General features: G+C 37.6%; 1 protein-coding gene across 6 annotated transcripts in view; it reads right to left on the bottom strand.

The window, feature by feature from the left end:
• esr1 (estrogen receptor 1) overlaps positions 1-13566 on the bottom strand; it is a 267379-nt gene that overhangs the window by 219702 nt on the left and 34111 nt on the right. Inside the window, exon 1 of one of the 6 annotated variants that reach the window (XM_062961974.1) lies at positions 9866-10369. The exons of the other annotated variants lie outside the window; for them this stretch is intronic. The gene's annotated coding sequence lies outside the window, so the exon portion shown is untranslated. Of the gene's footprint in view, positions 1-9865; positions 10370-13566 lie in introns of those variants that run through there. 6 annotated transcript variants of the gene reach the window in all.

A 13566-nucleotide genomic window follows, 5' to 3' on the forward strand; every position in this document is an offset into this window, starting at 1 on the left:
GCACCATAGAGTGTTGTACATGGAAATATTGGTAGTAACAAGAAATTCTTGATAGGATTCACAGTTTGTCTGGTTATGCTGGTTTGTGATGACAACTACTGTACAGTATATAATAAATGTTATTTTTTTTGTTCAACAATAAATGTGAATTCTTCTTCATAGAAAAAGAATCCCCTGAAAATAAGATCTAGTGCATCTTTGGGAGCAAAAATTAATATAAGGCACTGTCTTATTTTCGGTGAAACACGGTACTACTACTACTAATACTAATACTACTACTACTACTACTACTACTTATTATTATTATTATTATTATTATTATTATTATTATTAAAATATTGATTCAATTTAAATTTTACACTTGCAATAGGAAACGTGCTTGAATTTCCCAGCTGCACAACTCAATGAGTTCCATGCACCTACCACCTTATTTCACAAATGTTTCTTACTCAGACTATGAGATCAGCAGGCAATTTATAGGAGTGATTTTTGGTTTGGGAGAAAACTATTACAGCTTTCTGAGGAAAATTATTTGGTCTCTTACAAAAATCCTTAAGTAGCATGTTGGAGCTGACTGGATCCTTAGACAGGATCACTACTTTTAAAAAATAGCATAGACTACTTGTAGCTGGCACAAAGAAGAAGTTAGCATCAGTGATCAGGTATTCAAAGAAAGAAGAAATGTCCATCATTTCAAGTGTATGAAAGGCAAGAAGCCATAAAACCTATGACAATGGTGAACAGCTTTTTCCTACAGTCACTGTATTCAGACTGTATTTTTATTGCTCGGTTGCTCTAGAAGGATTCTTCTATACAGAGGGGTTGTTATTTTCCTGACACTTTCATCTGCAAAATGATGTGGAGTCCTTATAATGTTCTTCACATCTCTGACAGCCGGGTCAAAGACTTCTTTTACAAATGGAAAGTTCACGCTTTGAAATAGTGAATTCACCAAATAATATTGAGTTGGAGTGTTGGGTTTTAGTATTCCATATCCAGAGTAAAACGTTTCCCTAGGGAAGCACTAGTTCCATACTTTGCCATGGGGCTCACAAATAGAGAGAACCTGTTGACATCATCACACTGAGGCATTGTTTGTTTCATTTAAATTTGGCTTGTGGTGATAATATGTACCTCTACAAGCTAGTCATGGTTTATTACCTAGCTACAACTCACAATACAAACATGTAAGATTTGTTGTTGACTTAAACGCATGAATGGATAGTTTAAACAATGGCTTGTAATGACTTCTGAACCCACACCAATGATATATCCTTAACTTCTTTCTTGAGCTTCCCATTCTACAATAGGAGCTCCCAAAAAGAGAAAGAGAGAGAGATGCCTGTAAACACCACCCTTCTTCTTAATGCAAGGCTTTGTGTACGTCTCTGAAGTAATTAAACCTTGCTTAGAATTCAAAGCAGAAATTAGTTATGGCATAAAGAAATACGTGTATTTTAGATGTTCAAAAAGAGTCTAGAGCCTTGAACTTGTAAAAGACATAATTCTGAATAGTTTCTCCACTGAATAGTATCTGCCTAAGGAGACTAGAGCAGAGAAAATCAAAATTATAGAATCACTGCCCAAAGCCTATGTGTAACATGAGCTATAATTGTGGGAAGTATTACACTTTCTCTTTCTGAATATTTCAAGTTAGTTTCAAAGCTATACCAACATCAGATGCTGAGAAATCTTGTGGTTGTTGGTCTTTCAGATTTGATTTATGAGCATGATTATGCAGACATGATGTGTGCAGAGACAAAAACATTCTTTGCTGTGCACCAGGCTGCTTTATCCATTAGGAACTTTAGGCACAGTATACAATTATATTGGGACCTTCAAAAACAGAATTAACAAAAAATACATGAATTAGGATGAAAAAAATCAAAATAAAGATTTTTTTAAAGCATGTTTTTCAACGAATCTGAATGTTTTGAGGTCCATGAAGGTGAATGGGACAGTTTTTGTCACAAGTCGTACATTAGGGTGAGGTGGGGAGTTGAATGTCTAGGGCCTATAGAAACCTTAATGAGATCCTGGCTGTTCATATTGCTACTTATCTTGTTTTATTGAAGTTTTATTTATTCTATCTGTGCTCCAGCCATCATCCATCCCATTTCAGCTCCCTGAGGTCTTCTATATATCAAGGAGCCCACCTGTAAATTTTGTTTCCAAAAGATAATATTTTTTTTAAAAAAATGTTATAGGTGGCAACAGGAGCCTTTGATGGCGCAGTGGATTAGATCGCTGAGCTACTGAACTTACTGACTGAAAGGTTGGCAGTTCGAATCCAGTGAGCGGAGTGAGCTCCCACTGTTAGCGCAAGCTTCTGCCAACCTAGCAGTTCGAAAGCATGCAAGTGTGAGTAGATCAATAGGTACTACTTTGGAAGGAAGGTAATGGCACTCCATGCAGTCATGCTGGCCACATGACCTTGGAGGTGTCTATGGACAACGCCGGCTCTTCAGCTTAGAAATGGAGATGAGCACCAACCCCCAGAATTGGACACTACTAGACTTAATGTCAGAGGAAAACATTTACCTTTACCCTATAGGTGGCAGCACATTGTTAGTTAGGAATATAATTTTTGTACAGATCAAAACTATCAACATGAATCAAATCATTTTGGTACAGGACTTGCATGTACCAAAATGCAAAGGAAAACATATCCTGAGCATGTTTTTTTCCAATTCCTGTACAATTTGTTTAGATGGATTTGGGATCCTTTGGAAACAAGCTCTGCATTTAACAATGGATTGGAGAAGACATTTGGCAGAAATTGTGTCAATAGGTTAACACTACTTGAATCCTTAGATAAAAGACAGCCTTTCTTCTGTCTGTCAGATTACTTTTAGTCATCAAAACAAAACATACAATGTAACAGCTAATGGGTCATATCACAAGATACTTAACTCCAATATTGATCCTTTCATCCATCAAAAACATTTCCATCTTAATTTCCTTCACCTTGATAATACGCTTATAAGTATTCTTCTCCCAATCTCCCAACCCACAATTGTCCCAATCCTATGTTCAGGGTGGTAGCACTGCTTCACACAGGAGATGAAATCCATTCAATCAGTATGGAATTATATATACTTTCACCCTCTAGGGAAAAAAACAAACATGTAATTCATATAATGTTTCTACTGATGACTAACCATGTGAGTAAAATTAAAGGTAAAGGTGAAGGTTAGATGTCATAACCATGGCTGAGACAGATTACCCATTTTGTCAGTTACTATCCAAAGACAGAGTGACAAAAGTATTGTGGTTCAATTACAAATGGGGCCTCAACAAAATATTGCAACTCGGAGTTCACTCTCTGTTCACTCTCTGGCTTTGCTCGCCCTACTGTTTTTCATCCTTCCTAAAGCATCTAGTTAGTTTATCTCATCTACTCAGCCCAACAGCCTCTTTAAAGTGTTTAATGTCCCACCTTCAGTTATGGTTTCATCTTGTCCAAGAATTCTTACACTACTCGACCTACTGATACTGCCCTCTAATACACTGGTGATTAAAAAAAATTCTTAACTTTACTCCAAATTGATAGGGTAGTTTTATGAAAGGCTATGCAAATGTACCTTGGTAGGGGTAGGGGGGAAGCTGAAATAAGATAGCATAACGTAGTTTCACTCACTGAAAAGGAGTATATTGTCTGCCTTGTTTAAAGGTTTGTCTCACTGTCTATGTGACCAAGACAATGAAATAGTTAAATATGGTTGTTGAATGTTTTCCAGGCTATATGGCCATATTCCAGAAGTATTCTCTCCTGACGTTTCGCCCACATCTATGGCAGGCATCCTCGAGGTTGTGAGGTATGGAGAAACTAAGCAAGGAAGGTTTATGTATCTGTGGAAAGTCCAGGGTGAGAGAAGAACTCTTGTCAGTTGGAGGCCAGTGTGAATGTTGTAGTTAATCACCTGAATTAGCATTGAATAGCTTCATCTCCTGGTTTCTTCCTGCCTGGGTGCATCATTTGTTCAGAGTCGTTAGCTGCCCCTGATTGATTCATGTCTGGAACTCCTCCATTTTCAGAGTGTTGCTTCTTATTTACTGCTCCGATTTTTGAGCTTTTTAATACTGGTAGTCAGATTTTCTTAATTTTCATGGTTTCCTCCTTTCTGTTGAAGTTGTCCACATACTTGTGGATTTCAATGGCTTCTCTGTGTGGTCTGACATGATAGTTGTTGGAGTAGTCGAGCATTTCTGTGTTCTCAAATAATATACTGTGTCCAGTTTGGTTCATCAATTGCTCTGCTATGGCTGATTTCTCTGGTTGAGTTAGTCTGCAGTGCCTTTCATGTTCTTTGACTCATGTTTGGGCGCTGCGTTTGGTGGTCCCTATGTAGAATTGTCCACAGCTGCATGGTATACGGTAAACAACTACAGAGGTGAGAGGATCCCTCTTGTCCTTCGCTGACCATAGCATTTGTTAGATTTTCTTAGTGGGTCTGTAGACAGTTTGTAAGTTGTGTTTCTTTATCAATTTGCCTATGCGGTCAGAGGTTCCCTTGATCTTTCCTCTGGGTGGATCTTTACTTTTACTCTCATGGTTTGTTTTTGGCCTCACAGCTCTTCTGATATCAATGGTGGAGTATTGATTGGCCTGTAGAGCCCAGTTTAGATGGTTTAGTTCACCTTGGAGGAGGTGAGGTTCACAGATTCTTTGTGCACGGTCTGTCAGAGCTTTGATTGTGCTTCTTTTTTGACTTGGGTGATGGTTGGAGTTTTTATGAAGGTATCTAGCTGTGTGTGTAGGTTTTCTGTAAACTGTGTAGCCCAATTGTTGATTGGGTTTGCGGATGACCAGAACATCTAGAAATGGCAGTTTTCCTTCCTTTTCTTTTTCCATGGTGAATTGGATGTTTGGGTGGATGCTGTTGAGGTGGTCCAGGAACTAGCTGAGTTCTTCTTCCCCATGGCTCCAAACGGTGAATCTGAACCATACAATTGGCTTTTTTGGTGCTGTTTCTAGGGCTTGTTTTTCAAAATGTTCCATATAGAAATTTGCTACTACTGGGCTGAAAGGGCTCCCCATGGCCACTCCATCTTTCTGTTCATAGAATTCATTGTCCCACTGATCAACTTCGATGTGGTGTCCCTATTTACTAAGGTCCCAGTAGCTGACACCATCACACTAATCAAACAAAACTTCCCAGAAGACATCACAGCCCTGTTTCACCATTGTCTCACCACTAGTTACTTTCAGTAGGACAATGAAAGCCTTCGACAACACAGTTAAATATGTTCAATACCTTGGCTTAGTCAACAACCGAGCAAGAGACTGTGAACATGAAATCAGAACACTAAGATTTGGGAAGACAACCATGAAGGAATTAGATATGGTAATATTGTCAAGGGTAAAGGCATATATTATTTCAGTTCTAAGATGCACCTCTTATCCTATAAAAACACCTCTAAAAATTGAGTGAACCTTAGAGTCGCAGGTGTATCTTGTTCATTTTTGGTAGTTGTGGTGGTACTGAAATTAGGATGCATTTCACAAATGATGATACTATAGATCCTCTGGAGTGGAAAAATGCCTTATAGTGGAGGTAGGAGTTCAAAAACAGTCTCATTATATATTTGTTCTGTCCAATTGGAACAAAAGCATTTACATACTGGGGCAGTGAAAAGTTACATAGTTTCAGGGGAAAAATATCATCTGCACCACTGTATTCTTTCAGATACTTCTCTTTCCTTTAAAATTATGTCTCTCCTTTATATTTCCAAAGTATTTTGAAATAAGCTCTTTGTCTTTTCTCGACAAGGGAGAAAAGATACTCAGAATTGCTTTTGAAGTGGCCCTTTAAGAAAGAGTATTTCCATGAAATATTTGAGCAATAATATTTGGGATGATACAATGGCATAGCTGTGCTTTCTCCCCCTTTTGTTTTAGCATGCAGTTTTACAACTGTTATGTGGGTCATTTTTGGTATGTTGGTTGCTGGAGCACAGTTCAGAGCCATGGATACATCTTTTTAGCAATGGTCTTCATTTTAGTCTATGCTTTGACATTTCTGTGGCACAGAAAACATGCATCTTGGGTTACTGGAATTTGAGCTGTTTACATTTCAAATAGTGTTATAGCTCTTTTGACATACATCCCCTCATTTAAAATGGGTGGAATAGAAAGCCATACAGATCACCAATAAAGTCTTTCATTTGCATACATTACTGAGTTTTAAGTTTTGTCCCTGCTCATCCATATAATGAAGAAAGGAAATGCTACCACTTCCTCTGCTGTGGAGTGGAACTGGAAAAGCATCTATTCATTTTAAACTGATCCTGATCCTGAGAGAAATCTCTGATGAGAGCTTTTCTATAGCATATATTCCAGCCCTCACAAATAGAAGCAATAATACACAACTAATACAGCCATGTTCATTAAAAGTGTGTTCTTGTTGTGAATTTGGGTCATCTTGCTTTGGTGAAAGGACATTTTTATAAATGTTGGGGAGAAATAATAAAACAAAATTGATGAGACTACCTAATTTTTTTGTCTTAAGGAATTATCATAGGTTTCATCCAGGAATGCTTTTTCACAAATAGATAGGTTTCTGTTTTCAGACTTAGTAATTATTGCATGGAAAGAAAACTACATACTAGAGGTAAGGGGCCATGGTGGCACAGTGGGTTAAACCGCTAGCTGCAGGAAAAGCTGCTGACCAAAGTGTTAGCAGTTCGACGCCACAAGTCAGGGTGAATTCCCGACTGTCAGCCCTGGCTCCTGTCAACCTAGCAATTCGAAAGCATTTGATGCGAGTACATCAATAGGTACTGCCCAATGGGAAGGTAAAAGAGTGCCCCATGCAAACATGCCGGTAAAACACAATTGGAGATGTCTATGAACAACAGACTCCTTGACTTGGAAAATGGAACAAGAGCACCTCCCCGTGGCTGGAGTTGAGCATTGCCTCCAGACACTGGAGATCAAAAGGGGAAGGTCTTTAGCTTGTCTGTGTATTGTATGTCATTGTACAAAAAGGCATTGAATGTTTGCCTTATATGTGTACTGTAATTCGTTTGGCTGCAAAGGATGTAGTCAATCTGATTTTGGTTGATCATCTGGTGAAGTCCACGTATAAAGCCATCTTTTAGGTTTTTGGAAGACAGTGTTTGTTATGCACAGTCAGTTTTCTGGCAAAATTCTATCAGCCTATGTCCCGCTTCATTTTGTTGTCCCAAACCATGCTTGCCTGTAATCCCGGTTGTCATTTGACTGCCCACCTTAACATTCCAATCTCCTGTAATGAAAATAATGTCTCTTTTTGGTGTATCATCCAGTAGGTGCTGCAGATCCTCATAGAACTGATCTAATTCTGCTTCTTCAGCAGCTGAAAAGTTTGCATTTATGTTTACTTTAATTTTCCTGCTATAGATCTGCCTTGAAATAGTCTATCATGATGCATGTAATGTTTATTTTTACAGACATAGGAGGAATTTATAAAGTTTAAATTTGTGTATGAATTTTCCAGCTTTTGATCTGCATAACTGATAAGTCAGAAGAGGTCCAGCTACTGAGTTAAACTGAATGCAAACTAATTTTGCACTTTGAACTTATTTTGCATTAATCGAAGTAAGCCAATGGTAAAGGTATAAAGTGGAGGGGAAAAAACCAGACTCCTTTAAAAGTAGCTAAGAATGTGAGATGGTGGAGGATTAATTCAGTCTGTCCCTACCAAAATATGAAAGTTGGTAATTTTTGGTCACCCTCCTGTTTTTCCAGGAGTCATTATATTTTTAATGAAAATGCCTAGACTTTTTCTTCTATTTTTCAGAAATGCTTCATCCCCTGATTATTCTCAAAACCTACCACTTAAACTGGACCAACTTCAAGTTATCAACTATATGCTGTAATTAGTATCTGAAAACCTAAATAGCTAACTTGGCCCATTGTTTTGCCTAGATATCTGACATTTGCATCCCTGGATGTCTCCAGACTGACACTCCTTGCCACATTTCATTTCAATCTGGCTCTCAACATCTGTGCTAATATTCATATTTTTCCTATATTGTGAGGAGCAAAATCAGCATGGATGTGCCATTTTTGACTCAAGCAGGTTTTGAAAAACAGAGCTGGTGTTTTCTTTAATACTCCTTAGCTCCTTCTCGATTGTAGCCCCTCATTTATGGAATGCCTTGCCAGTTGAAACTCGAACTATCCGAGACCTACTTGCCTTTCGGAAAGCCTGCAAAACCTTGCTCTTCCAACAAGCTTTCAATGGGTGAAAAACTCGGGGCTATGTCTGTTTTTATTGTTGCTTTTATTATTGTTTTTATTGTTTTTATTGTTATTTTAAAGCTAAGTATTGTTTTAATCTATTTCTGTAAACTGCTCCGAGCCAAACTGGGAGTAGCAGTATACAAGTCTAATAAATAAATAAATAAATAAAATAAACTTTAGGATGGCAAAAGTCTACATCTTACAACCTTACTGTTACTATTTTATGAAATTTTATGTATTAAAAGTCTCTTTGCAATCTGTTTTTCTCCCAAAAAAGTTTCTTACATAATTAGGTTCTAACTGAAACACAGAAAAAGTTCAAGAAATAGTAAGAGCTAAATGGTTTAAAAAAAAAACAAAAAAAAAACAGTACCAGATGATTTTATTAGTTATCAAAATAAAGGTTGGTTCTTCTTTGTGGCTTCTTATGGCTTCTTATGGTGTCATAGGAATACAGCTATGACAAGAAGAAAATGAGGTGCTAACAAAATCATAAAAATAGATTTGTACAGTGTTAGTCCTTTCCCAATGCCTTTAACACTATATAAAGACTCATTACTGTATACTGCATAAACACCTCTGGAGTGTCTAGGATTGTCCACAGCAGCACTATTAAAAGTACACAGCAACATGATACAGTAGTTTTGAGTGACATACAAATACAGTTGCACCCACCCACTGGGTGAATCAGAAACAGCCTACTATTAAGATTAATGTTGTCCAGAATATTGTTTTGCCCTTTTAGGTAATATAGATAAGCAATGTTCATGAGAAGATAGTCAGAAATTTTTTAAAATCTCATTATGATGCTCAAGGAGCTTATTATCATTTCTTTCCAATGCAAGTATACCTTAGAGTGCATTCACACTGTACAATGAATGCAGTTTGACTCCACTTTGACTGCTATGGAATTTTGGGATTTGTAGTTTGATGGGGCACCACTACTCTTTGGCAGAGAAGTCTAAATAATATCTTGTAACGTTAACCATGATTCCATCGTCTTGAGTCATGGCAGTTAAAGCGCTGTCAAACTGCATTAATTCCATAATGTGGGTGCACCCATAGGTGTTGAAGTAGAGGTGTTCCTAGACATTACTACCTTAACAAAAAATGAACCAGAGGAAATCATAAAATGGAAAGAATAGGGGGAGGTTCCTGCACCACAAAAGAGCAGTTAAATAACAATCAGAAAACTTTTCATTCAAAGCTAACAATATGAATGGGTAAGATGAAACAACTTGGCCATTTAAGCTTTGTGCAAGTAAACAACATGTTGAAGCTTCTAGACACCACTTAAAGGTTTCTTCCAAAATCTATCAGGAGACAATTATGACTAAACTTATAGGTTTATGCTTTTGAAACATGCCAGAATACCTATTGAGTTAGACTTACCTGAATTGCAATTTTTCTCTAATTTGCTATTCATGCCTGCTCAATAAAGAGGCGATCACACTACACTTTAAAGGGTAGATATAGAGGGCCTCTCTGGCTGAAAAATTTAAAGGACCCACCGTAAACTACAGACCCCAGAATTCTGCAGAAGCAGCCTCAGGATTTAAAGTAGGATGCACATTCTATACTTATTATTTAAAGTGTGTTAATGCCCTAAGAAATTCTGATGCAGCTGCTATTTACCTTGCCAATTGTAGACAGACCCACAACTCCAGTAAAATCAGATCTGTTGCACAGCATTGCATTGTTTACGGCAGACATCCTCTTGCAACTTGACACAGAAAGTTTGTATTTCTTCAGCCCTTCTTTACCATCTTTTTGAGTGCAAACAAAACAGAAAAAAAAGCAGAAAACAAGAAGGAAAGGGGGCCACTGGATAGGCTTCAAACGACTGAAACTTTTGTCAGAGGTTTTGTTAAACTGAGATATGCCTGCAGAAATATACAATTTTGCATAACCTGAGAAGTTGTTAACTGAAATACAAACTGAATAGTTTCTTGGGAAGATAGGAACATGGCTTGGCTCAGACTATAAGACAAACATACTGGAGAGAACTTATGAGATTTACGATGCTCTTGTAAGCCAAATTAATGTAATAAATAATTACTTCAGAAACACTGGAGTAAGTCTCATGAAGAGTCCAGAACTATTTATCTCAACCACTCCCATCAAAATATTTAACATTAAAATAAAATGCTGTACTTAAGCCCTTTTGAATTTTGCAAAAATAAATTCCCATCTGGTTATTCTGTATTCGCTCCACATTTTAGATGTCTTCATTTAAAACAGCAGTGGAATGAAATGAGAACCATTTCATCTGCAAATTCAGGAAATTCTGGTCCCTTCATCGCTGCCATATAATACAGTTTGAAACTACATTATATGGGTAGTGTAGACTCATATAATGTAGTTTTGATCTACAGAACTAAATTTGAAGTGGCTTCTCAAATGACTCCAAAATTACTAGGATTGATTATATTGATCATAGATGAGATGAATGCTTCGACAAACCCAGAAAATAAAAATAAAATGCAGCCATTAAAATCTAAGCCCTGGACAGGGATTCATCCAAAACTAAGTTGTCTTTAATTATTTTGAGTGTTAAAAACAATTCAATGATGCCAACTTTCAAAAGTAATTTACCGAATAAGAGAAAAATTATGTTTTATTGGTGTGAGAAGAAACAGATAGTACAGTAACTATTTTCAAAAATTACTTTTAAATGCCATTTTAGAGGCATTTGGGCAGTTATTTCTCATCATTCTTATCAGTTCTGAGCTTCCCTCCTAGTATAACAAGTTTTAAACAATGTATATTTTAAACAGGTAAAAAAAAGTTGTGGGAGAGTAAAAAGCACTGTAACAAGCATCATGCTACTCCTATCCCACAATTCAAGTTATAAAAAGTAACTTTTAATATAACTTCACAGGTTTTGAATTCATTGCTAAATTTGCATAGGAAAGGGGGGGCATCAACTATTTCTGTACAAACTTGCCCAGGATATTGTGTATTCCTTTTGAAGCTTCTTGTGGTCTGATTAGTAGGCAAGGTTGAAACTGTAGTGCTGAGCCAACATCAATCACTGGGAAATATTGGTCCACTGCCAAGCACACGCTCTTTAGAAGATGATACACTGCCAGCCTTGCCATGCTTTCCCCTTTCTGCCTGTTCTCTGCTAATTCTAAGTATTGGCAGCTGAGTCAATCTTGCAAGTTCTGAAAAACCAAAAGCTAGTTTATATGTACAAGAGTACAATGGCACTGCACAAATAAATAAAAGGAAATTCTACAAATGCTACCTGGTCTATACAGCTAACATGATGAGGAGAGAGCAAAGCTGATATACCGGTTTGTGACTAATTCTAGTTTCTTATGAGATTTCATATAGTGGAATGAAAGCAAAGTACTGTTTGTATTCACACAATTTGTTGTTATGTGCCTTCAGGTAAAGAATGACTTATGGTAACCAAATCATAAGGTTCTCTTAGCAAGGTTTGTTCAGAAGACATTTGCCATTGCCGCCTTCTAAAACAGAAAATACAACTTGCCCAAAGTCACCAGTTGGGTTCCAGAGCTGATCTGATATCTAACCCCAGTTTTCCCAGAGTCCTATTCAGCACAAAAACCAATACATTACATTGACTGTTGTTTCATTCATACTGCACACACAAACATTTCTTTGCAGTTAACAAAATCCAGTCATGTCTGACTCTGGGGGTTGGTGCTCATCTCCATTTCCATTTCTAAGCCGAAGAGCTGTCATTGTCCGTAGATACCTCCAAGGTCATGTGGCTGGCAAGACTGCATGGAGTGCCGTTATCTTCCCGCCGGATCGGTACCTATTGATCTACTCACATTGGCATGTTTTCGAGCAACAGCAGGCTCTCACTCCGCTCCCGGGATTTGAACCTGGGACCTTTCGGTCTGCACGTTCAGCAGCTCAGTGCTTTAACACACTTCGCCTCCGGGGCTCCTATCTAACCTATACTTATACAATTAATATAATTAGTATATATACTTGAGCCACCATGATGTAATAGTTTCAGTGTTAAAGTAGGACTCCAGGAGACCAGACTTCAAGTCCTAAGTCAGCATGGAGTTATGCTTTTTTTAAACAGTCATTTTCGGCAGCCCATGAGGCCGCAAAGGGAAAGCTGAATAAGAGATAATAAAATGTTATGTACTTTCTCTAATACATCTTTGATTCCTTTAAGTGCTGAGAATGCATTTCCAGCACCTCCAAATGCAACCGTCAAGCTGTCAATACTCCTGGTTGGAAGATTCTGGATGATGGAGCTCAAGAGGTAACACTCTCTTAAATAACAAAGTTAAACTGTATAGCAGCAATGCAGAACCTTCATCTGTGAAAGGCTGCATTCCCTTGACAGTGATCTGCCAGGAGCTGCATCCTGCTAGTGAGCAGGGCCTCTTGCCCTTTTCACACAGCAGCATCTGGGGAGTAGGAGGGGCCAATCCCTCTTGCAGATTGCTTTTGATATTAGGCCATGGACCATCAAGCACAGGTTGTCCAAACCCAAGTATGCAGAATTTCCATGAAAGCAGTTGAAGATGACCGCTAACATTGATCCTCCCACTGATCCTCCTCCTTTTGTCACAGATAATAGATCCATCATTTTCAGCAATATAACTTTCCAATTTCTGCTTCACTTTAATCCATATTCAAACTGATTTTACAGGAATTTGATCCACTTTATCATTTTCCTGGAAAAACCAAGTTCTCCCTCCCAGAAAGACTTCACAGTTGTATTACCATCTGAGTCTCTATTGGTTTGTGCTCATCAATTATTAAAGCCAAATAAAATACAGCTGTTTTGTATTTTGTTTAAGACTTGGGTTTTTAGTGCAAAGAAGGTTACTGATGCTCATAATTTATAAATGAATATAAAAAACAAGCATAAAATGTCATATGTGGATAAATCCCTCTGCAAAAAGATTTTTCTCCTCCAACAAATCTATCATCCTGAAACAAGTCTTCCTTCTATTTCATGATGCTTGTGTGGTCTTCCAATTTCATAGAAAGACTGAGGTGGGATTTGCACTGCCATATAATCCAGTTTCAGAATGCAGATTAACTGTATCATATGATCAGTGTAAACTCATATAATAAAATGTTTAAGGCTTTTCTTTGGTGCTGGTGCCTCACCAAAATGCAACTCCCAGAATTCTATAGTTTTGAGCCTTGGCAGTTAAGAAGGTGTCAATTTGAATTAATTCTACAGTGTAGCTTTATCCTTGGATAAGATAAAGTATAATCAGGGCCGGCCCAAGGTAATTTTCAAGTGTAGGTGAACAGAATTTTGGTGCCCCCCCCCCAAATCAATCACTGAAAAATAAAAGCATTGGATAAGCGAAAATGTTGGATAA

Source organism: Anolis carolinensis, chromosome 1 (genome assembly GCF_035594765.1).
Source record: "Anolis carolinensis isolate JA03-04 chromosome 1, rAnoCar3.1.pri, whole genome shotgun sequence".
Taxonomy (NCBI): Eukaryota; Metazoa; Chordata; class Lepidosauria; order Squamata; family Dactyloidae; genus Anolis; species Anolis carolinensis.